A 27,298-nucleotide genomic window follows, 5' to 3' on the forward strand; every position below is an offset into this window, starting at 1 on the left:
CCATAATGAGAGAGTCATTGTTCCTTAATATAGTGAAGATGCAATATCACTTTATCCATGTGCAACAAGGAAACAAAAATGACAAACACGCGAAGCCTTGCTAGGTACTTATACAGTAATAAAATATTAAAACATAAATAAAATATATATAATATAAGATAGAGAGGAAAAGATGAGAGTGGGTATTGTATTATGAGATGATGAGAGACTGTTTGTATTATGATAATAATTACCAGTAGAATTCATGTCATCAGGAGTCTGTAGGTATATGATAATTGGTTTAGCTTTATCCGCATAGCTGCCAACTCTAAATGTATAAATGTTAGATATGAAAAAGGATGCTTCTCATGGGATTCAAACTCACTACTTTTATTTCAGCTGCACAACACACCAATACCCACATTAATTGATCACATGTTCACATTTAGTAATAATCATGCAGTTAGTTATTCCCCCTTACAACTCTTACAACACACCAGACTACCAGTGTGTTAGTTATTAATATAATTAGTAGTGATGAGTCCATATGACAGCCATTAGTCCCATTGATATGACAGTTTACTGTTCTACTACCAACAGGCCTGATGGTGAAAGTTGGCTAATACCCGGAGTTGCCTTCTGCTACAGTTTTTTTATTTTATACCCATAGATGTGCATAATGGTACAGAAGTCATAATGGAGAGTCAATCATTGGGCAGTTTGTTAAAGTAGCAACTTATTTTTTAATGAGTTGAAATTTTCAATAAATGAAAAAAGTTCGTATATAATAACAATGCCAATAAACATAGTACCTTTTTAAAGTTTTGAATCAAACTTACTAATAGATTTTGAAAAAAAAACTATGAATTAAAATATATTGCTCATAGTTTACAATTAAAAAATTGTCCTTTGAAGATGATTTGAAATAACAAAATGAATGAAAGCCTCAACTTAAACTCCCAACTAAATATAAATATATACTAGTAGCCTGACAATCTAGAGTGTAGTGAGAGATTATCAAGTGGTATGATAAAGTACAGACTGGGTAAGTTGATTGGTGCAGGTATTACAGTGTCTGCCTGCTAAGGTAAACATCATGAGTTCAAGTCCTGTGCAAGGTAATTTTTTATCTTGGTCTCAAATCCTGGCTTCAGACATACACTGAATTTGCTACAGTAAAAGATTTCTGCCTAACTCTTTTGTCAACAAATTAATTTTTTCAACAAGACATAATTGAATAGGTAAAGTCTAATATCTGACAAGGGTACATATAAGCTGTCATAACCTTTGAACCATGCCGTCTATAAAAAGACTTTGATACAAGATTAAAATTTTGAAATTATACATCACAAATACTCTGAGGGGGTGTAGAAGACAGATTTATGTACAATTATTCTGTAAAGTTCATGAATGATCGATTAGTGCAGTTGTTAAGGTGTTGTCAACCAAGCAGCATGTTGTGAGTTCAAATCCTCTACAGGGCAATATTTTATTCCAACTTCCAAACCGTAATTACAAATAGATAAATATGTAGCCTACTCTTAGCATTGCATAAACTAGTCCAACCAAATTACAGTAATTAACTAGACATGTAGTGTAAGCAAGTTATACTACTAGAAATTCCACTGTCATACAGCCCACGACCAAAGAGATGGCCAGAGATATTGGCAAAAAAATAAAGGGTACTAATGGTTGAGAAATGCAATATTAGCAATCAAATGGCTCTGCAGTGCAATAGGATAACTGTAATGTACTGGGTGTGGGTGTTATTATATACAACAATAAGCAATAATGAATGGAAAAGATGTTTATATTTTCCCCCTGCAACAGGAGAAATGCAATATTGGCCAATATTAGAAGTAAAATGCACTGATATTCTTAGAATAATCAATTTTATTAATATAGTAATAATAGAAAACCAATACACAATTTTGTTTACATTTCAAAACGTCATAGGTAGCAATATCAAGAAGTTGTGGTATTTATATAGGTTTTTAGAAAATTTATTTAAAAAGTGTTTGGTCATGACAAACAACAACAATGAAAGGAAAATATTACGTTTATATCTCTCTCTTGCAATAGGAGAAATGCAATGTTGGCCAATATTATAAGTAAAATGCACTGATATTATTAAAATAACCAATATTGTTAATATAGTAATACAGCAATAATAGAAAACCTATGAGCATTAATGCGTCTCGAAGATTTCTGCAAACTGCAGCAAAATAAAAGCTGTTATAAAAGTGTTATGAAGCTATAGGCCTAATTTACTGTAATGTATGTAATTCAACAACGATAAAGAAATATGTTTATTATAATTCTGGAATGCAAAATTAGAAGTAAAATGGCAAGCTACTGTGTACTATACAGTTTCAAAGTTGGTTGCGTTGAATGTAGAATGGTTTTGATAAGCGATCTTTAACAGAAAGCGGGTAGGAGCATTCACTCGTATAAAAATGTAGCAAAATAAAAGATGTTCTCGTCATGAAGGGGCGTTGTAGTTTGGCCCTAGCTTGTACGTAAGTTGTAAAGAATTTCGGCTAACGTTTTAAATAATGAAACCTTCGGTGATTGGACAAAAAACATAGGCTGATAAACGGTGTACCACAATTTCGTACCTGTAAATCGGTCTACGCCTCAAACGGTCTACGTTTATTACAAAAACCTTCGAATAAATTCGATTACAAGTAAACAGTACCATAGACTGGTAAAATGAACACGGTTTTCTCGTGAAATATGCACTACTAAATTCTTCTACAATCGGTCGCACGGCTTTATTGGCGTTTCAATTTTCGGTCTTAACTTTTATTAAACCGAGCTTTTCAAGCTTTTTGTGGCGATTTTCGTTCAAATAAATCTGTCTATTTGTGTATAATCCGATCAGATGGGTAAGTTTAAAGATAATACCGACAATTTACAAAGACTTGGTAACATATTTAAATAGGTTTAAATGTGTTTTGTATCGTTATTATACTTTTACGACTTTACATTCCGATGCTTAAATTTCTTGATGAAATTTCTAGCCAAGGGTTCGTCTCATTGTTGATGAATAATTTTCGTAAGTTGTGTGCACATGCATTTATCATAAAAAACTCGCACACATCGCTCCGCTCGTTTGCTCGTGGGATAAGGTAGAATTGAGAAAAGGCTTCTAAATCAAAAACAGATATGAAGCAATGATCACAAACTAGCAACTGTCAGTCTCACCTATGAGAGACCATCATGTGTAATAAGTATGTGTACCATTATTCTAAAAAGCAACAAGGTGGTCGAGTTGCACAGGTGGTAGATAGCTTAGTTAGCAAGTCGAGTATCTGGGTTCGATTCCCGTGTAGGGAATATTTTTGCATAATGCTTTCAGCATGACCTCAAAATAATGGACAGACATGGCTCTGGTTCTAGAACAAATTGATTTGTTGATAAAAGATTTGTTGATAACTTTACTCACTGAAATCTAGTCGCCTTTCCCATGATCCTAAGTTGGCACTAAATGGTCCTGTCACCATTGGCAACTGACAACTATTAACAGGTACTTATGCTGTGATAATCACTGCAGGTGAGCAAGCTTCTTCACATTCAGCTTTAGTTCTACAATACAAAGGAACAATTGAAAGTTTCTGGTTTTGATTCAATAGAAGTTGTATGACCATGACTTGGTTTAAACAAAATGGAGGACAATTCCAAAAGTGCTCAAAGTTGTTCAAGATCACCAACATCACTCTAATGAACAAATTAAATCTCACTTCTCATTGGTGCAAACCACTATTAGAGTTTTGATAAGACTACGAAAAACTCTAGACAAAAACTCCTATGCAAAACTAAAACACAGAGTGTAAGTACATGTGTATTATTAAATATTCAGAGATGTCTGAAGGCAGATGACTGGTGCAGGTGTTGATCTACAAAGTTGAATGTCCAGGGTTCAAGTCATATCCATAGCAGTCTTTTATCCTCACCTCCAACCCTGGACTCAGGCACACACAACATTCATTGCAGTAAATATTGTATTTGTAACACAATCAGTCACCCTAGACTCTTTTACTTTCTATACAAAGAAGCCACTCATTCTTGCTGATAATATATACCTGCATGTATGTGTATTGTGATGTCCGTAATACACAATACACAGTGTATTCAACAATATTTACTATAATAAAAGCTGTGCCAGTTCACCAGTTCACCCGCCCGATTGAAGCCTCACTTAAATGTTACAAAACGATTGCTTCACACGAGATTAGAACTCGCAACACGTAGTTTAGCTGCACCATACACTCCTATCTGCACTAATTTACCAACTCAATCAATTAATGATAATCATGCAGCTATTACACATGACAATCTCTCACAACACTCCAGACTACCAGGGTGTTATTTGAAAATATAATTAGTCATGATGAGCCCATATGACAGCCATTAGTCAAATTGATATGACAGTTTACTGTTCTGGTACTAACAGGCCTGATTGTAAAAGTTTGCTAGTAAAAGGAGTTGTCTTCTGCTGCAGGATGCCAATTTATATACATAGATGTGCAAAGTGTAGAAGTCATAGTGGACAGGCAAGCATTGAGCAGTTTTTTATAGTAACAATTGCCTCTGCATTTCTTTAAAACTTTTAATAAATTTAAATGTTTATGTATAATAACAAGGCCAATTAACTTAGTATTTCATAGGCGTAGATTGAAAAAGCTAGAAGTCAAAATAAACAGTACACTTTTAGGAATTTTATTAACATAAAAGAATAATAACAACAATAATTTAAAGACATTCATACAAAGATAAAATGGTCAAATAACAGATTTTTAATAATAAACCTCTGATTGCATTTAAAGATTACTACAAATTAAAACTACTGAAAAAGAAAACCAAAACGCTTCTAGTTTAAAGTTTACTCAAATATATTCTTTGAAGATGATTTGAAATAACAAAATGAAGGAAAGCCTCAACTTAAACTCCCAAATAAATATAAATGTCTACTAGTATCCTAACAATCTAGAGTGTAGTGAGAGATCATCAAGTATTATGCTAAAGTACAGACTGGGTAAGTTGATTGGTGCAGGTATTACAGTGTCTGCCTGCTAAGGTAAACATCATGAGTTCAAGTACTGTGCAGGGCAACTTTTTATGCTGGTCTCCGGTCCTGGCTTCAGACATACACTGAATTTGTTACAGTAAATATTTCTTACCTAACTCTTTTGTTACCAAATTAATTTCTGTATCGAGACATAATTGCAGAGGTAACACCTTATATTTGATGAAGGTGCGTATACTTGTGAACCATCATAAAGTTTGAACCACACCGTCTGTAAAAAAATTATTTTGATATCAAATTATTCAGCATAACATTTAACACCGGATGATGCCATAAAAAAGCCCCAAAAGTGTTGCAGAATGAGCTCGGACACATTTTCGGCCATTTCCCCTACTTCTGTGAGCATGTCGAAGTCGAAGAAGTTATCAATATTATTACCGCTAACAATAAAATAATCCCCCAATAACAATAATACTAATAATCTGTAGTACTATTGTTCAATATAATTCACCCAAAGTCTATCGATCCACAATGAGTGCAACTCTGTAACCGTAATGTGTCTGGCACGGCTGGTTGTTGCTAAGAAGAAAGCGTGATAAAAATATGTTTTTGAAGAGTTTAAACAGCAATAAATTTTCACTGATTTCTACCTTGAAACATCTTAGCAGTCAGGCCACGTCAAACATCAAAAACATCAAATGATAGAATAATATTAAAACTGTCTGATAGAATCAACTACAATTTGGTGCAACTACATATTCAACTACTTCCTTCGGCTCAAGTACAGATATGATTGGCTCCTTCTGTTTAAGTACAGATATGATTGGCTCCTTCTGTTTAAGTACATATATGATTGGCTAATAAATCAACTCACTAATCAAACACTTTGCACAAAGCCTACTAAAGCAGTACCATGTGACCCTTGGCCATATGCCAACACTGTGGTAAGTCACACTACTCGGCTCATGGTATTCATAGTGACGCAGCTCATGGTTAAAATAGTTACTCACTTAATACACTGACAGTTAATTATAATCTGTAGACAATGTAGTTAGCCTCCTAACCATCTTATGGTGTCATAGCTGTTCATTTTTAACAAAAAACAGTTATTACGGCAATCAGGTAGTCATTGGGTCAACATAGATGAACAGACCAGAAATATCAATTCAACTTACGTGAAACTGTTCTTATTCCGTCTGATCTTTTATAACTTAGCTTGACACAAACCCTTCACTTATTAGCCAATAACAGAAAGAATGCCAGACACTCTCCAGACACTGATGATGTTATAGGTAATTTACGCTATTCAAACAGTAAAATATATGTAAATTACCTAATATGTGTACACTGCCTATTTCGTCCCAATATATTCCCAAACTCACCCTCTTTGTCATATAAAAAGAAATAATAGACTCCACTTTTAAAATTGTTGGCTGTATCTTACTTGCAGCATTTTCATGTCAATTCCACTTGTTTTATGTTGCAGTAATTTTACAATAAGTACATTTTTACGGCTATATACGGTGATTTATTTAATTTTGGTAGACATCTAGGTCTATTCAGCGAAGTAAAACTAGTAACAAATATTTTACACGTTTACAACAAAGTAATTACAAGTATTTTTCAGCTATAATTAGAATGTTGCGTAGTAATCCTTTGGCTATCTGTCTCTATTTGTCTCTATTTGTCTCTAGGTTTCTAGGTTAGGATAAAATATATCTTTAAACGATATGTCGACTTGAAACATTCACATTGATAGACCAACATAGAATGTCTGCACCTATCCGATGGCCTCGAAGGATTTCTGACCAATTGCGGCTACTTATTCCCTCCGGTTTGTCGACATTTTTGATGGTCTATCACAGCAAATAATAATTTCATAGAACTTGTATATACTGTATACCGCAATGAAGACAACCGTATATGTACGTTATTTTGTTTTTCTAGAGTGGCAGGAGAAAGAAAGTGGCATTTTAAGGCTAACTAGAAGATTATCGCCATTCAAATCGGTCTGACTCCATGGTTAGAGATTAAGATAAAAAAATTGCTTTGCGAATGACTAGAACTTCTGACCATCAGGTTACTAGTCTCACAGTCTAACAGCTGCGCTAATCAAAAGCCTATCATTTGTTCAAAATATTTGGGCAATTAAGTATTTGATGTGCTTTAATGGGCTCATCAGACGATCTCTAACAGCGCACTAGATGACTAGTGTACTATTTTCTATAAACAATAAAAAAATAAATATAAAAGGAATTAACTATAGTAGCAAATTTATGATTTATGGTCGTTAATTTACTTTTTAAAATATTTATTTTCCATACTTTCACCCAATTTTTCACTAAAGATATTCTCACTCATACATACTCAACACACCATACTTTTTCACACTTTTGTCATGGAGTAAGTTTTTACATTTCCGTTTTTATCTAGGTTTAAAGGATAAATAACCGAGGTTTAGAGGCTATATAACCTAGGTTTAGAGGCTATATAACCATATATAACACAGTCTTCTGTTAGCATCGCATATACTAGCTGAAGCAATTTACAGTAATTAAACAGGCAAGTAATGTGAACAAGGCAACTAATGCAATTATTGTTAGTATGGTAAATATGGCTAGCTGGAGAATTGGCTTCAGAAACAGATATGAAGCAATGATCACAAATTATAGTAGCTGGCAGTCTTAAGTGTTATGAGAGATCCTCATATGTAATAAGTATGCACACAGTTCTACTAAAATGCAACAAGGTGATCGAGTGGCAAAGGTGGTAGATAGCTTAGTTGGAAAGTCTAATAGCCGGGTTCGATTATAGGTCACGGAATCTTTTTTTCAAAGTGATTTCAGCATGGCTTCAGGCGAACATGGTTCTTATTATAGTAAATACTGAATTGTTGATAAAACAAAACATTTCTCAACAATTTAGTTCTCGTAAACAGTTATATTAATCACTTTACTCACTGGAATCTATTTTCGTTCTTTGACAACCTTTGTAAATAGATTGGTCACCTCTATTCCTCAGTGATTTTAGGTGTGCCCTACAAGGTCCTGCCAGCATTGGGAGCGGACAAGTATTACCAGGTACATATGCTGTGATATTCACTACAGGTGGGCAAGCTTCTCCACATTCAGATTTGGCCCTACAAACAAAAGAACAATAATTATTATTGAAATTATTATTAAAAATTTCTAGTTTTGATTCATTAGAAGTTGTATGCCCATGACTTAGTTTCAACTAAAAATAAAGACAATTCCACAAGGGTTCAAAGTTCATTCAAGATCACATACACTGCAGCCTGATGAACCAAATTACTCTCACTTATCATGAATGCAAACCACCATTACTTCTTTGCTAAGGCTATACAGAGAAATGCTAGACAAAAAATCCTACGCAAAAACTAGAACTCAGAGTATAAGTACACGTATATTAATAAATATTCAGAGATGTCTGAAGGCAGATGCTTGGTGCAGGTGTTTGAGCTTTGATCTACAAAGTTGAATGTCCAGGGTTCAAGTAATATCCATAGCAGTCTTTTATCCTCATCTCCAACCCTGGATTCAGACAGGCACGACTTTCATAACAGTAAATATTATTTTCATAACACAGTCAGTCACTCTGGACTCTCTTACTATCTACACAAAGAGGCCACACAATCCAGCTGGTTATTTACATCCGCAGGTGTATTCCATAATTGTTACTATAATAAGAGTCATGTACATTCGTCTGACTAAAACAATGCTTGAATGTTCAAAAAAGGATTGTTTCACATAGGATTCAAACTCACAACTCATAGTTTAACTGCCACACTAATACCTGCATTGATTACTGCTCTGGTACCAACAGGCCTGATGGTAAAAGTTGGCTAGTAAAAGGAGTTGTCTTCTGCTGTAGGATGCCCGTTTATATGCATAGATGTGCAAATTGTGGAAGTCATAGTGAATGTCAAGCCTTGGGCAGTTTTTTAGAAGGGAAATTGCCTTTTTAATACATTAAAACGTTAATTTGAGAATTTATCTAATTTTAACTGCGCATTATCCTGAATATCCTGAAATTTAATTTGTGTGGGTGGTACTCAAGACTGTAGACTTTTGAGGTGCTAAGGCTTACAATCTCATTTGAAACGTTTTATTTCCTTTGAGAGACCAGAGTAATTGTAGCCAAAAGACATCCACAAAAATGTGAAAGTATAGAAAATACAATATATTTTGAGAGTTTGCCAAGAGTGTCATTAGAAAAAAAATATAACACCAATAGAAAGCAATTGTGGACTTTCTGTATCCTTTCTTCTGTAAAAGTGACAACAGTGTTCATGTTATGTAAACATCGAAATCTCAGGAGCCCATAGATAGAGTCGAATGACAACTTTTCCGCCCTCAAATGTTTAGTACAAGCTAATAAACCAGGGTTTACTAGGTACTTTTGCTTTTACCCACCCGAAACATTAGCAAGGTTGTCAGCAAAAAATGCATGTTCAAGAAGCATGGTGAAAAAGTGATAACTCAAGTGTTAATATTAATTTGAGCTCTAAACAAGAAATTATTTTGCATAGACAATGTAAAACGTGTTATTATTTTGTCAGCTATTAAAGCAATACCAGTAGATCCCATTGTCATATTAAATCCCTATATAAGTTGTACACCTCCATGGTTAATGTCACAAATTTATGGATGAAACATTTCACAGAAGATACATCGATGCTGCTGGAATAGCATATATTGAAATTAAAATATTGATGTATAAATCTTATACCATAGTCATACCACTAACAGGCAACCTAATGGGACAGACTAGCTACATCTAGAGTTAGAAAACCATGACAACCGGGAAAACCATAATAACCGGGTAAACCATAACAACCAGGTAAACCATAACAAACAGGCAAACCATAACAACCTGAGTAAACCATAACAACCAGGTAAACAATAACAACCAGTTAAACCATAACAAACAGGCAAACCATAACAACCGGAGTAAACCATAACAACCAGGTAAACAATTACAACCGGCTAAAACAATAACAAACGCGTAAACCATAACAACCAGGTAAACCATAACAACCAGGTAAACCATAACAACCAGGTAAACCATAACAACCAGGTAAACCATAACAACCAGGTAAACCATAACAACCAGGTAAACCATAACAACCAGGTAAACCATAACAACCAAGTAAACCATAACAACCAAGTAAACAATAACAACCAAGTAAACCATAACAACCAAGTAAACCATAACAACCAAGTAAACAATAACAACCAAGTAAACAATTACAACCAAGTAAACCATAACAACCAAGTAAACCATAACAACCAAGTAAACCATAACAACCAGGTAAACCATAACAACCAGGTAAACTATAACAACAGCTTGTTATAACTGACCACTGCAGCCTATCCTTTGAAGTTACCAACTCTATATGCTATAGCAAATATTCTAATTACACCAATTAATATGTAGCTTGGAAGATCAATTTTATTCATTTACAACCTGAATTTGATTCTAGCTGAAATGAGTAACACTTGCTCAACACCTTCAACCTTTTAAACCAGCACAAATTGTTACAATCATCGAGTCTTAACCTTGAAATAGGGCAATGAGACTGCATTATTTAGAGGCCATGAACTCCACACAAATTAATGATGTCATAGATCCTGTTTAGATTGCGCTTTCAGTTGCAGCAACAACAAAAGCTGCTCTTCTTGAGATTTGAAAGTTGTTTTCCTCTGTTTCCAGTTTCACTCATTGCTCAGTCATCGCTGCCCGCTGCCTTATTAAAATGTAAGCTTTGTAGAAAGTCAGCAGTTATATGGTCATACTACATATTCATGCTGTTTATTCACAAGGTTACTATGTAATTTCTGTTTTGAATTAAGTTCTTAGATTATTTTAGGCCAAAGGCTCTTAGACCTGATAATAATTACATTGATAAGAGAAGATAACTCATAAAACTTGATCAACTTAATTTTAGAATTTGACTTGCTGAAACTAGCACCTAAAATGATATCATCATACTGCCCATCGCGCTGTCGAAATAGATACTGCTCAATATGCAATCTTAAATATGGACGCAACCAAGACTGTACCAAAAGTATTTGCAGATATTAAATTTACTGTTTGTTTATGTTGTGTTAGAGTCGACTCACGAGATTGTAAATCAAATTCTGCTGAAAATAACCAATTCACGATGAGGGGATTCTTTTTGCATGGCGAGCATAGCCAAATTTTGCAAGCACACTTCAGACATGCATAAATTTGCTGCAGTCATTGCTAAACTACAGCAACAATTTATTGGTAAATGACTAATGCGCAATGCTCCATTAATAACTTGCGTTATGTCGTATCTATATGTATGTTTGGTTTACATGTATATCTATACCCAAAACGCCGATGCATGGCTATCTTTAGTTTCACATCCTATCCATATTCAGTTTCACTTTGTACAACTCCCAAGGCTCTACTTCATTATTAATCATAGCTACACAGTGTATATTTCTCTAATCTACTGTATAACTAGCTCAAGTTCTATTGCATCTCTACCCCTACTTACAATGGAAATATATCTCAAAGTCAATAACACAACAATACAATTATGGCATTTCCTTTCCTTTGCTGTAGATTTATCACATCTAGCGATACCTCTAATGTGTAAACCACTACAGTTTAAGGTAGCGGGTCATGTTACTAAAATATATATGGAATAATTATTTGTGAAAGACTAACTCTTACTAATTACCAAATCAATATCCTTTGTTATTGAGGTTTTTGCTCAAAGTATGCAAAGATTAGATTTTTCAATTGTGAGATAAGCTTTCTATAGTCATACATTATAGGAACTAAGTGACCAACTATAGTGACCAACGAGTGACCAACTGAGCTGTTACTTTGTATTCAAGCAGATCCTTGGGGAAGTTAATGAAAACTTAAAAAGTGTATTAATAAAGATGGCTTATCTATTAGCTAGAGTTAGGAGTGGCTGATTTTAAAGTTATCATACTAACATGTATAGGACTTACAACATTGTCAGCAGATCATCTATATACCTCTGAATTGTGTGACATGATAATTCTAATTGGCTCTTTAGTTTCATATGAACTCAAATACTGCTTCTTGTGGGCTGATTTAAAAAATTTATTATTAAGTTTGTAAACCATGATAATGGCTATTGCTAAATAACTATAATTTGAATGATTCCGCTTCTAAACATTCCTCTCTGTTTTCCATTTGACAGGAAGTCTTCACGAGCTGAGACCATGTTTTTTCACAAACTCACTAAACAACTCATTTTTCTGATTACTTTTCTATTTCAGTTTCTTAATCTCTACTGAAACTAACAAACCTACCAACACCGCAAGACCTAGTCTCATGCAACATTTCTGAGACTATGGTAACAACAACTTCTAGACATACTTACTAGCATTACCCAACGCACCGGCTATTGACTCTATGAAAAACGCAAGGACTAACTTGATAAATACTTGGAATGAAGTGACTCAAACTGACTCAACTACTTGTAACTACATACTGACATAAACTCGAGTAATAGGCAAGATAACTCAAACTACATGTATGATACAGACTCTTTGTGATTTGGTCTCACAGCTCCTACATACCTGCTTTATTTCATTTCTAACATTTTTGCTGTATTCAAGAAAACTACTGTTTATTTTCTGAGCAAGCTTGGTCTCTATCCATCTAATCACCATGTGCTGCTGTTGATAACTGGACTACTATGACTAGCACATTAGGAGGGCAGTTGCTACAGTAAGCCTCAAATATGTCAAATTGTTTCCAGGTGAGAAGATACGGTCCCCGCTAGTTAATTGGAAAATTTATCTAATTTTAACTGCACATTATTCTGAACATCCTGAAATTTAATTTTTGCGGGTAGTAGTCTAGACTTTAGACTTTTGAAGTGCTAAGGCTTACAATCTCCTCCGAAACAATTTATTTCTTTTGAGAGACCAGAGTAATTGTAGCTATATGCTTTGTTAGAAAAGACATCCACAAAAATCAAACACTATGGAAAATACAATATATTTTGAGAGTACGCCAAGGGCACAATGAGGAAATTTTTTGTAACACAGAGATAGAAAGCAATGGTAGACTCGCTGTACCCTTTCTTCTGAAAAAGTGACAACAGTGTTCATATTATGTAAACTTTTCTAATGGTTTGCAAAAACCAAATTTTGCCAATCATCCAATTAGCGATGGCCATCCAAAAGCTAAAAAAAGGTGAGCTAACCTTCGAATAAACTTAAAGAAAAATTGGCAAACTTGATTTTGGTTAAAACGATGATGAACAGCCCCCTGTATATCTAACCTGGGGGCTCTATATCATTGGTCAAAATGCTAAAAAAAAGATGTATTTTATTCCGAGCATTTCAACAGCAATCAAGTTTGGCTTATTTTAATCTGAAAACGTCCTGGCAATCACATCACTTCAAACAACCAACCAATCTCAAGTGATAGACAAGTCTCGATACTTTCCGATGATATTTTTTTTAAACTTCACACTAGAAGACTTTTAATTTGCAAAAAGCGGTCTACAGGTTTGATTTATATATAGTTTGTACAATTATCTACTAATAAATATATGGACTTGTGATAGTTTTTGTCAGTGCTCTGATAACTGGAACGCTCTAATAACTCGAACACCTTTTCCTATTGCTTCCCACAATCCTCGATCTTTTCAGGCACGACAATTCGATAGTTTTACCAGCTGCCAAGTCACTCGATAACTATCGGTGAACTCTGTCTGCTCATTGATAATTCAATACTATCACTATTGGTGGGACAACCCCAACAATAGTCGATAACACTTTTTCAAACAACAAATGCCATCCCTACACTATACTACCTACAACTGTTTATAAGCTGCTTTTGTTACTCCTGCTACATCCTGCATTCATCGGGTGAGGCTGGGAGCCAAGCATGAGATGCAATGTCGTGATGCATATTATTACCAACGTAATAAATATCTTCACTATTATTGATTGCTATGTTTAGTTGAAAGCATAGTCTAATGGTTAAGCTCATGGCCTCTAGAACTACAAGTGCCAAGGTCCAATCATCTGTGAAGCGTATTTTGGTCACTAAATTCTGATTTCTATTGCTGGACAGACAGGCTCCCACTTTTATATATTTTAGCCAAATGCAACAACAACAACGATAAACAACAACACAATGAATTTGAGCAACATACTTGGTAAGCTAGCGAAAGTAAACTTGTATTTACTAAAACAATGACTGCGTCGGCAGACGGCTAAATAATAGTTATGTCTTGCATAACGGTAATCAACTGTTTCGTTAATGACTCCATGAGCTTCAAGCTTGATTATTTTAACCGATGTAATAAAAATGCTAGCAACCCTTGAAAGTTTTGCTATCATAGTGTAGTGGATTAGATTGCTGGCCTGCCGACAGGGAGGTTGTGCAATCAAGTCATCTGCAAGGCAGATCTTTGATTCCTAATTTTTAATCGCAACAACTGGGCTGGCGACATACTTTGAGACTTATATATATAGATATACACTCTTGCAGAACTATGATTAGGCACATTTTATCCAAGTCATTCAGCTAGCTCTACCATCAAAAGCGCATTAATATACTCCTGAATATGTTATGAATAAGTCAGGTATGTTAGTTTCCAACACATTCACAACACCCAAACACTAGTTTCCATTTCAGTCGGTGCCTTTTCCACTCCCCATTTATTGGAATGATGTCATTTCAAATAGCCAAATATTTCCTCATGCTATTTGCAGTCTTCATGCAGTCACAACCAGTCAGGCAATGTTCATTAATTGTATGCAAGCTACAATATCAAAGCGATTCTGTTGAAACCTCAAGTTGAGCTTTTGGGAGCTTCATCCCAAATTTTCTCCCAAAACCTCTTGAGGTTTTGGGAGAAAATTGATGGATGAATAAATGGAAAATGGATGTCAAAACATTGTCAAACAGCATTTCTGTGATCTTTAGTAGTTGTGGTTTTGCTGTCTCATTATTCACTCATCATCAGTTTTAATCTTGACCGAGTTTTTATGCTCCTAAAGTCTGATGAGATAAAAGGAGAAACATATCAGTTTATTTGCTAGTCTCAGATTTCGATTGCTTTCTATTATTCAGTTGTCTTCTCTTTATCATCTATTTAATCAGTTTACCTTATTCTATTTTTAGACTATTAACACAGTATTTCATGACCTGTGGTGATAAGTCACATGACAGGAACAAAATGCCAACTTTTTTGTTTTTGGTAATCCTATTTTCAAATTTTTAATGTTTCGTTTGTTTGAAGCATCTACATACATCTGCACTTGATGTTTACATTTTCAGTGCAGCTGCTTGGTGCTGCCAGCCATATTTTAAAATCAGAGCAAACCATGAACTGAAGACTAAGTTTACTTTGACTGTCACTGTAACAGCGTATTTCTATAAAATTCTCATAGTTCAAGTCTAGTCTGTCCATTTGTTGATTAGTCTCCAATATGACAGCTGGCATCAAAAGGGTCTTTTTATTATACTTTTTTTACATTCAGGAGTTCAGTACTCTACAATGTTCAAATCATTTCATTGTTCAGCCCAGGGCTGTATTGTCCAAAGAAAAAGTGGTCAGGAGACTGTCAATTAGTAGTTGCCGAAGGCCTGACTTGGCCGTGCGGGGAGGGTCTGGGAGAGGAGCTGAAGTGCCCGCCCAAAGAAAAGGGGTTCGAGGGGCCTCCCCCAAAAAGATGTTGAGAATTAAGAGCAAATTTAAGGCATTTTAAAATGTATATATATCTTGTATAATTTAAGGTGGATTTCCAGGTCCTGGCAAGGTGAGTCATTTCAAGTCTTGCAAAGAGAGCTAGCTACAGAGTTACATGGTTTTGAGTTGTAACCATAAATATGTATATTTACATTTATATTCATAAATATATATACATGTACATGTGTACATAAAAAATTAATTGTTATAACTTGACCCTTGTCTCTTAAAATTTAAATTTAAGAGCACCTGTTTCAGTTACATAAATAATTTTAAAGGTTGACTCTCACCAAAATTCACAGTACAGTTATTTGGTTTCAAAAGATTAACTATGTCTTACTCTGTTGTGTTGTAGGTGCCAAATATGTGGAAATGTGATTACAAGCTCGTAAAGCTCAAAAACGAAAAACAAATTTAAATTGGAATCTCTTTATTTTTCTGACGTCGTCATGAAATTTGGTTATTGTTTTGTCATGTGATGTTCCTACGTGAATTGAAAGGCCAATAAAAAGCTCAATATAAAACTTATCGTAGCACTAGTTTATGACAAACACTTTGGGTTTTACCAAAGACCCTGTATCAAATATAGATGCTCGTTACTTTACAGTTTTGTTTTGGTCTGGTTTAATTGGCAAGTCGTAATCTGATCATGTGACCCAATACTTCGAAAATAATTTCTGCAGCACTTTTCGACTATCACAAGTGACCAACAGACTCGTCATGATTATCAGACAATGATATGTACTCTTTCGAGGTAAGGTTAAATATTAAACAGATTAAAAAAATTTAAACAGAATTTTTACAGTAAGCTATAAGATATCACTGTTAAAAGTGACAGCATTACAATGACGATGAAACAGATGCGTCAGAACAATAGACATAGTTTTATTGAATGCGTAAAGTATATTTGGGAAAATATTTCAACGAATAAGGTTGCATGAAGGTGTAAACAGAAACCATATCTCACGACTGCGTCACATTTGAGCCGTTTTGGAAAGGAAATCCAAACTACGGCGGTCGTGTGTGGCTGCAATTAACTGTTCGTTTTTTAGCTTTTAAGAGCTTGTAATCACGTTTCCGCATATTTTGCACCTACAACACAGCAGAGTAAGACATGGTGAATCTTCTGATATCAAATACCTGTAATGTGAATTTTGTTGCAAGTCAACATTTAAATAATATATTACAGGCACCAGGGAAAGACAACAATTAGATTACTTGGCCTGCTTAAAACTTACTATGTTTAAATTATGGCCACCTAGGAACACAATAAGCAACAAACTTGGCCTGCAAACATAATACATGTACATGTGTACATGGAAGATTGATTGTTACAGGCCTGTATTCACTGGTTGCAAGTTGGGGCGGCTAATGTTAGGCGACTAGTTATGAACTGATAGGAGGGGACGGTGTAAGACCCCCAACAGGTTTCTCTCATGTAGGGCCTCAGCCGGGCCTCTCGTGTTAAGTTTTAAAAAAATTATTAGAAAGTATCAACATTTTTCTACTTTTTGAGATTTGTTTTAGGTGACTGCCAGGACAATTTTATATTAAAATATACTAAACATGACTGCAGTTGATACGCTCAGAAAAAAATACATCTTTTTCTTTTGAGCGTTCCATCAAAGATCAATTTTGCCGATTTTATTTTAAGTTCATCCGAAGGTTTCTACGCTTTCCTTTGGCCATTGCCAAGCGGATGTCTGTTAAAACTGACCTTTTGCAAACCAGTCGTTAACAAGAATAATTTGCCGATGATGATAATAATGACGCCAAAGAACTATTAAAAGTTGACGTTTATCTCTATGGCTGGGATAAAGTGATATTCTACAGCGACAAAAAACCGTTCCCGTAGCCATTGGGCAACTGTTCGAGTTAATGATGTTGAGGTTGAGTTATCTAAAGCAATTCCTAAAACTGCTAAAAAGTTGGGGCGGCTCAGCCGGCCAATACGGGCTTGGATTGTTATAGCCTGACACTTCTCTTTTAAAAAGCTTTTCTGTCAATGTGTCCATGGCAATAATCTTTTACAACAGATTCTGTATCTATTTCAACATCTTTATATATGTGTAATATTAGATGATTATTTAGACAGTCTGCCCGATGGTGTTCCTCATGCTTGGATTTGCTTCATTGCAGAAAAGTATCTTTCGCCAACTGGATTGGTGGCAGGCAAAACCAATACTAGATTAGTGAGCCTCCCAAGTTCATCGCTAGTTGCTAGAGCATGACGTAATTAGTTTTAATTTGCACGTAATTAGTTGTTGGAAATTCCAAGTGAATGAGCTTAGACCGAAACTCTTAGTAATTAACCGCGGAAGACCACTAAAAGGTTGGGGCTGCTCAGCTGCCCAGCCGCCTCAGGGAATACGGGCCTGCGAATTTTAGTGTCACGTAATGACCTCCCCCATGTATGCTGCCGATTTTGCAATTTCTGAGATTCTGACGGAAGAAAAGTGCTCCGGATGGTTCCGGAATCTCCTAATAGAACAATACAGTACTGGTTCAGCCTCATTAACTAACAGATGAAATAGAACAATGGTGCAACAATATCTATCATAGATTAGGGATACTTGATTATCTACCACATAGACCTGCACATGTCCATAAATTGAGAATTACACTCTCCATATGCATATCACTTTAATGATTGGGAACTGATCAGTTAGTGACTCTAATAATAGCTTTTGTCATATTCATCAACCATGAATCTTCTACAATAAGCATTTCATTATCGCAGCATTTAAGCATTACCTATTTACAGAGATTTCATGTCATTGCTAATATTTATTTTTAAAGAGATGTTTACTTATTCACCACCCACAATACTCGCTTATCTCGACCCATCATGTACCCTGAACATCACAAAGAGCTACCCTATTTCTTGTGTGGCTTTCCTGTTACATCTTGTGCTGTTTCCTTCCCAATTACTTGCTTATTTTGGCAGTTATAGAGTCGCGCCAGATAGGTTAGTGGTCGGCTCCAGCTCCCATTACTTCCGTTAGAGAAGACTTAGTACATGTCTTGACCAATAGAAGACAAGAGTAAAAAAGGTTTTGATTTTTTTATAACTTTTCACTTCAAAGAATCTTCCTAGTTTTAATTTTAAATGTTCACCTTGTGTATTAAAATATATTACCGTAAAACCTCCAACTGAGCGCCATGTCGCTCTATTTTTGTACCCTTTTTTACAGTGGTGGTCAATTTGAGGCGGCGTTTAAATAGAGGCAGGCAGTGTATTCTTTAATGGCCCGTCAGAATTGTTGAAAGATAAATTTAGCCCTACTACGGGTGAAGCGAAACATAAATATTATCACTATTAAACATAATCGTATCGTTTACATTAATAACGATTTTTATTATTGTTAGCGATTAATTATCAATACAATTTTGTGGGCCCTTTTCTATAGATCACTTGATATTATGGGTTCATAAAGGTCAAAGAAAGTCAAAGTGACAGTCAAATAGAGGTGGTATTCAAATGTAGGTAGCATTCAGTGGGTTTCTGGTATATCAGATAGGATTTGTTATAAGGAGAGTGTTAATTTAGGATATCAAAGTTCTTCTATGTGTTGCTAGTCAAAGCATCTATGCACGGTAACAAAGTGATACCTCACTAATTTTTGTCGTGCTTTTTAATATCGTCTGGTTCATCAATAGAAATAGAGCCATACTTCAACATACGAGCTTAATGAGTTCTGGAACATAGCTCCCATTCCAATTCTCATATCTCAAAACATTTTTTCTTATGTAATTAATAAAAAGGAATTAATTGGTTCCTTACAGTAGAATGAGGATGCTAAAGGGGATATTTCAATGGAATTGTGTTTTTCATTTGGCTAATTCACTACCCACAGTCAAAAAGTAACAAGTGCATATCTAATGGTTATGTTCTGCAATAAAACACCATCTTTATATGCAGTACTGTATAGAGTTCTCACCTTCGAGACAGACGGTAGAGGCTAGCGGTGGTTCAGGAAATACTTGACTACAACTCAATCTGAACACTACACTTTTGTCACGCTACGCAACAGTAAAGATACTTTACATTTAACTTAACTTAATTTACGCATACAATTGTAAATATGTTTTTATTTTACCTTAAGCTTATTCAAATTTCGTTTTGCATTTTTATATTTTCCGATTAAGATCATTTTGTTTCACTTTTAGACTTTTTATCACTTTCAATCATCGCTAGCCTTCTTTATCATTTTTATCCGACGAGAAAGAATGAGCGATGCTGTTGTTGTAAGCATTGGAACTCTCTCGTATGCTAGTAACTCTAATTTATCTCATATCTCAAGGCTTGTGTCGGCTCAGAATTAATCTCGTATCTCAAATTTCTTACCAGTTGGAAAGCTCTTTTGTCGAGGCATACAGTATTTCTATTGTGTATTCTACAAAGGAAGAGAGTTGATGTTCACATAAGATTAATATTGCTATCTAAGAATATTTTTGTACTATAATGTATTACTAAATAGATTACCAAAAATTCTGTCACCACTCGCAGGTTTCATTGCTGATTTTTTAACCTAGTTTATCAAGGAGTGTCAGATAACCTAGTTATCTGTTATATAGATAACCTTTTTATCAAGATAACCTAATTTCTCTGGTGATTGTCACAAAATGGTGAGGTGAGGGTCAGCATATAGTAGTCCGGTGAAGTTTTGCTTACAAGCTATATTATGTGACAAACAATCTAGTAGTAAATGCCAGCTGGTCACATTGGTTGAGTGCTCTCTTCATTTCCATTCACTGAATTAAAATAGCTCAACTTATAACTTGGGTGGTCGCTCCTTGTGTGGCAATAGCTAAAACTGTCAGTTTGAGTTTAACAATATGGGATAGTAGGTGGGCCTTGAGTGGGATACAGAGGGCTGGAGCTCAACTCCATGGTGAGACTCTCAGTAGGACATAATGGTAACAAGTAATAATAGTAATTATAATATTAATAATAGCAAAGTTTACAGTACTTTATAGCTATCAACTATAACTAGTAATTTATTATTAATACTTTGTTTATAGCTCTGTTTCTTTTAATTTCTATACAGATAGAGAAGTGGTATCACATGTTTTAATTCCGTCTTGCATCACACCTGTATTATTTATTAACGATTGTGTGTGTTTATATGGAACTTTTATCTAAGGCGCATCATGGCGAGTGACAATCATGCTAATTCTTCCAGGACAGTTTCATCTTCTTTCACAATTTCAGGTCAACATGATAAAAAGTTTGATATCATCAAGAAGTTTATTACTCTTTGATAACTATCTGAGGATTAGATACACCAAACCAAAGGTTGACAATGTACGCTCACTATACATGGAGATTATTCTGTACTTTGCTCGTATGAACCTATGTCATCTGCGGAGGAACATTTGCTGAATGACAGTGCAAGTTGACTTGGAGAGTATGTCAGAGGATATTCAGTTTATAATTTAGAATTGTTTACTACTAAAATTACCGCGAAATCTCTATTTGAATGACATTGCATTCTATTTTTAACCTTTTCCCTATTTATAATAGCAGTCAAATAGAGGGTGGTGTTGTATTTTGCATATAGCTCATCTGAATTTAGGAAGCTAAGTTTGACCATTTTACAGGCGAAGTCAATGTCGTAACCCTTAATGTCATTAACTCTTTTGAAAGTAATAAATCTGCTAACTTGTTGAGGATCCCTAAATAACAAGCATGGGAGGCCGAGTAATATCTCTACCAGTTGATATCTATTGTTTACAGTTAACCCGTGATGATATGTATAGCATGTGATTCTGTTGCCCTGCCTTGCAATTTGTTAGTGATCTGAATTTTTTTTATTTTGTACCAAGTTTGGAGGTAAATTACAGTTTGCAATCAAAACTGACATTTACATGCAATAGAAGAGGAGTTATGAGGGTCGATCCATTGCAATCCGCGTTAGGATAACTGCACGGATGCTATTAAATAATATATGCTATAAATCTTGAACTTTACAAGCTTTATAGTAATAATTTATCAGATGTTACAAATGTTAACATTCACGAACAAGTGACAAACAAACCATTTGTTGCATTTGATACAACAAACATCTTCTGGCTATTCAATATCTTCCATAACGTTTGTTGACATTTAATCTTCTTCTGCGCCGCTGAATTAAACACTATTAGCATCCAAACACATTTTTGAGTAGAGCGAAACACTTACATGTTGCATTTCCCGCAAATGATAAACCTATAGCGGCATCGCTAAGCACAACTTACTAAAACAGCAAACAGACTAAAACTAGTCGCTCACATACCATCGTAAATGTAAACCGTTTTATACATGCATCAAAGTATCAAGACCGCGTCAAACAAAGGAACTACTATTATTCTGATAGTTAATAATTATTTCTATGGTGTTGATTTCAAAGTTAATTATAATTATTTGTTATTAATGGAACCGAGTCATTATTAGTACAATTTTGAGAACAATTTTCTGCTGGTCACTCGCCATTATGGGCTTGTGAAGTTTTAAAAGAATGTCAAAGTGATGTTCAAATGGAGGTAGTGTTTATTTAAAGGTTTTACGGCGAGTTAAAATAAATTGAATAGAATTTATTAACTGTTTTTTGATTGCAGCTGCTAATACCAAACTTTGTCTTTAGAAAAGTCGTAACAATACTTAAATAATGTTCACTTACTGCCAGCTTGCCTTGTCACATGATAAACTGACCAAAGATAAAATATCTAATTTTATTGATTTAAGCTGGCACAACTTATCACAACTATGGCCACATTTTGCAATGGGCGGACAAATCCTTATTTCAAGCAAAACTTCATGTGTCTTTGAAAAGTGTAACAAGCTTTCAACCATACTTGGCCTCAATGCTGTTATTATCTGCCCTTACACTAAGTGTTTGGTATTTGGGAATTTATCTGAGAAACAGTAGCCTTAATTAGTAGACCTTGAGTAGCACCTGTCACTAGCTATCTTACTATGTGTGACATTGGTTAGCAAGTGTCTATAAGTTATGCACTGTTGTTGCTAGCTGAGTGTGAGTGGCTGATATGCTGGGATATTTAACACACATGTACTTACTTGAGTCTTTAAATATTTTCATTAACTATCTACTGTTTGTGATTGATTATTACTAAAATGAAATATAAACATTGTAATTAGTACCTACATGTTAATCAAAAACGGATATTTATCTTGAGTTCTATTTAATTGTAGCAACATGAATTGTATAAAGGTTTATTTTATAAAAAATTGCTATTCGTCACATTACTACCAGTGGTCACAGTGTGAATATTTATAGTGCCCGATGCCATTCTGTTACTAGTAAAAGTAACATATTGTTTGTTATTTTATTATATGAAATTAAAAATATTTAGTTAAAGTTTGTTATCAAACTGGCTAAATATAATTTTTGCCAATATTTCAAGTGCATTTTTAGTCATTTCAAGCAGATAAACTTCACTTTAAATAATGAACAACAAGTGCAACCAGCAATTTAAAAGGCTGTATAACCAGCCAATCATGAAGCTGCAGTAACAACTAGCTTCTATTCTTTTATTCAATATCTGATAAATTCATCATGAATCACTGTTTGAGTTACTCTTATTCAGCTCAGCCAATCAGGAGACAGATAACATTATTATAACCAGCTACAACCTATTAAGAAGCTTGTAGTAGTCAGAGCAGGTGACAAACAAAATAGCAACAGGTAAGTATAACTTATATATTATATTAGCATCTGTTAATATTGTACTTTCTGGGAATAATAGAGTAGATGAGGAGAGACACTGAGTCAGTGTGATTATAATATAACTCTGACCTCCTGAGACTATCACTCTCTACTCTGAGGAGACTCATAGAGTCTGTCATGTAGTGAGGTTAAGTTAAGGTCAGGAGGCTCTGGTCTCATTCCTCAGTCATAATCAGACCAGCAATCACTTCCTACTGCAGATATTTCATGTTTCTCAGCTCTGCCAGAGTCTGACTTCCCTGGCCTTATTTTTATATTCTGTAAATATCCAGGGTTCACCTGCAGCCACTCGGTTATGGTTGGCAGCTTTCCAACTCTGCAGTTGAGTCACATTTTGTACTCATTTCTATATCATATTTTACTGTATGCAGCAGCTAATAGAGTGCAGTACATATGTTACAGTTAAACATGGAAGGGCTGCTGAAGGATTATGTTAGAGATAGAAAGATAGAGATTAGTGCTTTGAGGGCAGCCTTAGAGACAGTCCAACCAGCTGAGCTACTGAGGTTACTGATTACTATCAAGCATGACTCATACTCAGCTATTATGTTAGCTGCATTTAGAGGCCACACAGAAATCTGTCGTCTGCTTCTCTCACCAATCAGAAGAACAGCAGACGAGTTGCTCTTGATGAAGTGGAAGAATGGATGGACAGCACTACACATTGCTGTAAGGAGGGGAGACAACAGTGAGTGTGTAGAGTTACTGATAGACACAGTGAGTGATGAGAGGAAGTACAAGTTTGTATCTGAGAAGACTGAAGATGGTTACACAGCTATAGGACTGGCTTCATGGTGGGGAAGTAGCAAGTGTATAGAGTCCCTCCTCTACAGTTTCTCCTCACTACAAAGAGAATCCCTATTAAACATACAGGATAACAACCTCTACACTCCACTACACTGTGCAGCATGCAGAGGACAGACTACTGCTCTGAAGGTTATATTACGATCCGTGTCTCTAGTGACTGTCTCTTCACTCCTCAACATGAAGAATAAACAGAACAGGACTCCATTGGAGGTTGCTGAGTATAGGAGAAAGAAGGAATCATCAGAGCTGTTAAAGAGATGGGAGAAGCAGCCAGTAGTAGAAGGTAGGATTGTTATACAGTGTGGTACCAGCTACTCACTTGAACTGTTCTACTGCTAAACTCTTCAGTCTCAACAACTTTCTACTGAAAATCTAAACTAAATGCTGGTAGTTCATTCATTGTATACATTTACTGTTGAACCCTGGGACATGCCCTGGATAATTGCAGCTCTATTTTCCTGTAAACTCACTGAGTCTTGTATTATGGCGCCTTACAGTGCCTCGCATTGCGTGTTTGCAACTCGAGTTGATCAACTCGAGTTGCACAACTCGAGTTGTGAACGCGCAACCCGACTTTTCAAAAGTAAGGTGCAATATATTGGTATTACGGTAGCATAACCGTAGATATGGTTATATTAACGATGGTACATAAAGAGGCACCCGTTAGCTAATAGAAATTAAACTATGTATGTACTGTAAAACTAGAACTAATAGCGAATTATTAGAATTATACTGTGCCGAGTTCTCAACTCGAGTTGTACAACTCGAGTTGCACAACTCGAGTTCACCAAAACCCAAGCCGAGTTCTTTCAACAGCAACTCGAGTTCAACAACTCGGCTTGAGAACATCTCATCATTTTATTTTCTCTAGCAATATTTTCTATATACGGAATTTATTTTGGTGCAACATTAAACGCCGTTGAGATAATTTCTATGTTCATTTTCGGTGTTCATTCAGTTTATTGTCAGATTCTAGAGAGATGACCCTTTTTTCAAATGAAAAAGAAGTTGCCCGGCTGGCTGCGACTTTCTTTTTCTCAAACAGGTTTACATACGGCAGTGAAATTTTGGCTCATGATTGGCGTTAGTAATTGAGTTTTAGTAACCAAACCGTACATCATTACATTAGAAATCAATTGTTATAATTAGAAAGGAACACAAAATTCTAAATAGCGTAACAAAACTGATGTTATCATTCAAAAAGTGATGTTTAAACGTAAGAGGCGCTCACTTAAAACTCATTAATTAAAGCCATTTTGAATAAAATTTTGGAATTTTGTGTTCCTTTCTAATTATAACTATTGACTTTCGATGTAATGATGTAGGTTTTGATTACTAAAACTCAATTACTAAAGCCAAACATGAGCCCAAATTTTACTGTCGTATGTAAACCTGTTTGGGAAAAAAATTTTGCTGCTCGGTTCTCATATAGATTGTTTTTAGTTTGCTTTTTACATTCTACAATTGTTTTTGTCTCTTTAAATTTATAGAAATGAATATGCGCAAATCTCGCCAATATATATAATTTAAATATGTATACATATTTAAATTATTATTATTAAATTTATGTAAATGAAACACCCCAATTACTCACTTTGCTTTCTTTACGAACCCGTGTTAGTTTTGCGTAACGCAACTCGAGTTCATCAAAAACCCAGGCCGAGTTGTACAACACGGCAACTCGAGTTGTACAACTCGAGTTGTGAACGCGCAAGGCGAGGCACTGTAAGGCGCCATACTTGTATAGACAGAGTGCTGCTTGTCTCCAGCCTCCAGCTGAACAGTTTATAGTCTAAGTATTTAAATTAATGTTAATATTTAAAACTGGTAGGATTGAAGTGATGTTAGCAGCTCTTTGAATATCAACTCCTTGTGGCAGACTCAGTAGCTTGACTTTCGTGTTCCACACTATTCTGTCTGTTAATATTTCTGTATTTTGAAATGTCTGAGATGTGAAGAATTTAACACAATAGTAATGATACTATGATTATTGTATGTAGTGTTAGACTAGTGAGTCATTCCTTCAAGCTGAGGTTAGAGGTTAAACATTACACTCCTTTTTATGAATAGCTAATCATCTATGCAGCAGTTTTTGATGGAAAGTAGAAAGTATTACAACCATATTTTACACTGCTGTAGATTATTCACAACATTGTAGTTGTTCCTAACATAACATGACTCCATCGTTTGTCATTTTTAGTAGTTAACTGAATGACAGACTAAAGTACATATTGTAGCATCTTCATGCCTCAATAATCAGCATTTAAATCTATAACAAAAAGTGTTTGATTTGAAGAATAGAATCAGAATAGTTGGTTTGCGGTTGTTCTGAACTGTAAGACGTTGTGCGGTTCCATCTTCTAAGGCAGGTGTATTAGGAACAGCTAGTATGATGTTGAGTATTGGATGATTTTATATTTGCTGGTGCTGGTTGGAGGATTTCCTACAAAATAACATCAAAATTTATTTTTACCAGATACAATCAACCTCTCTTCCATTAAGTCCTGTAGATATGAAATGATGTTTTAGTTTTATTCATCTCACACATTACATATCGTGGTATGTTTGGCTTGGTTGGCAATAACTACAAAGTTTTATAACTTTTTAAAAAATTTCATTTTGCTTGAGAGCGCGAATGGCTTCTGCGCGTGAAACACTGAGTACTACTACAATGCATCTAGTGGCCGGTCGCTATTCAGCCAGGGAAATAAGCATACTTTTGAATTAGAGTGAGTGTATTGAAACTTCATCAAGCGACCAGCCTGCCGGAATGCATAGGTGTGCATGTTCACGAAAGTTTTGCTTGCAAGAAGCTCGATCAAACTTGCAGCGTTTAAATAGCTGAGAAGTCAAGCTATTATTAGTAGTACGCTGGACTCAGCTCCTACGAACAGCACCTAACAGCCTGTTTGCCCTACCTGCTTTGAAGTCAGCCAGCCAACCTGTCGCAAGCTTGCGCGAGTCCATGAAGCTCATGCGCTTTTGATTTCAAGTAAAGGCCGATTGCAC

General features: G+C 35.2%; 1 protein-coding gene and 1 pseudogene across 1 annotated transcript in view; one reads left to right on the plus strand and one right to left on the minus strand.

The window, feature by feature from the left end:
• LOC137401912 (nestin-like) overlaps positions 1–27,298 on the plus strand; it is a 1,051,237-nt gene that overhangs the window by 190,871 nt on the left and 833,068 nt on the right. The gene's annotated exons all lie outside the window — the stretch shown is intronic.
• Positions 9,796–12,711, minus strand: LOC137401800 (uncharacterized; annotated as a pseudogene).

This window comes from Watersipora subatra, chromosome 8 (assembly GCF_963576615.1).
Source record: "Watersipora subatra chromosome 8, tzWatSuba1.1, whole genome shotgun sequence".
Lineage (NCBI taxonomy): Eukaryota > Metazoa > Bryozoa > Gymnolaemata > Cheilostomatida > Watersiporidae > Watersipora > Watersipora subatra.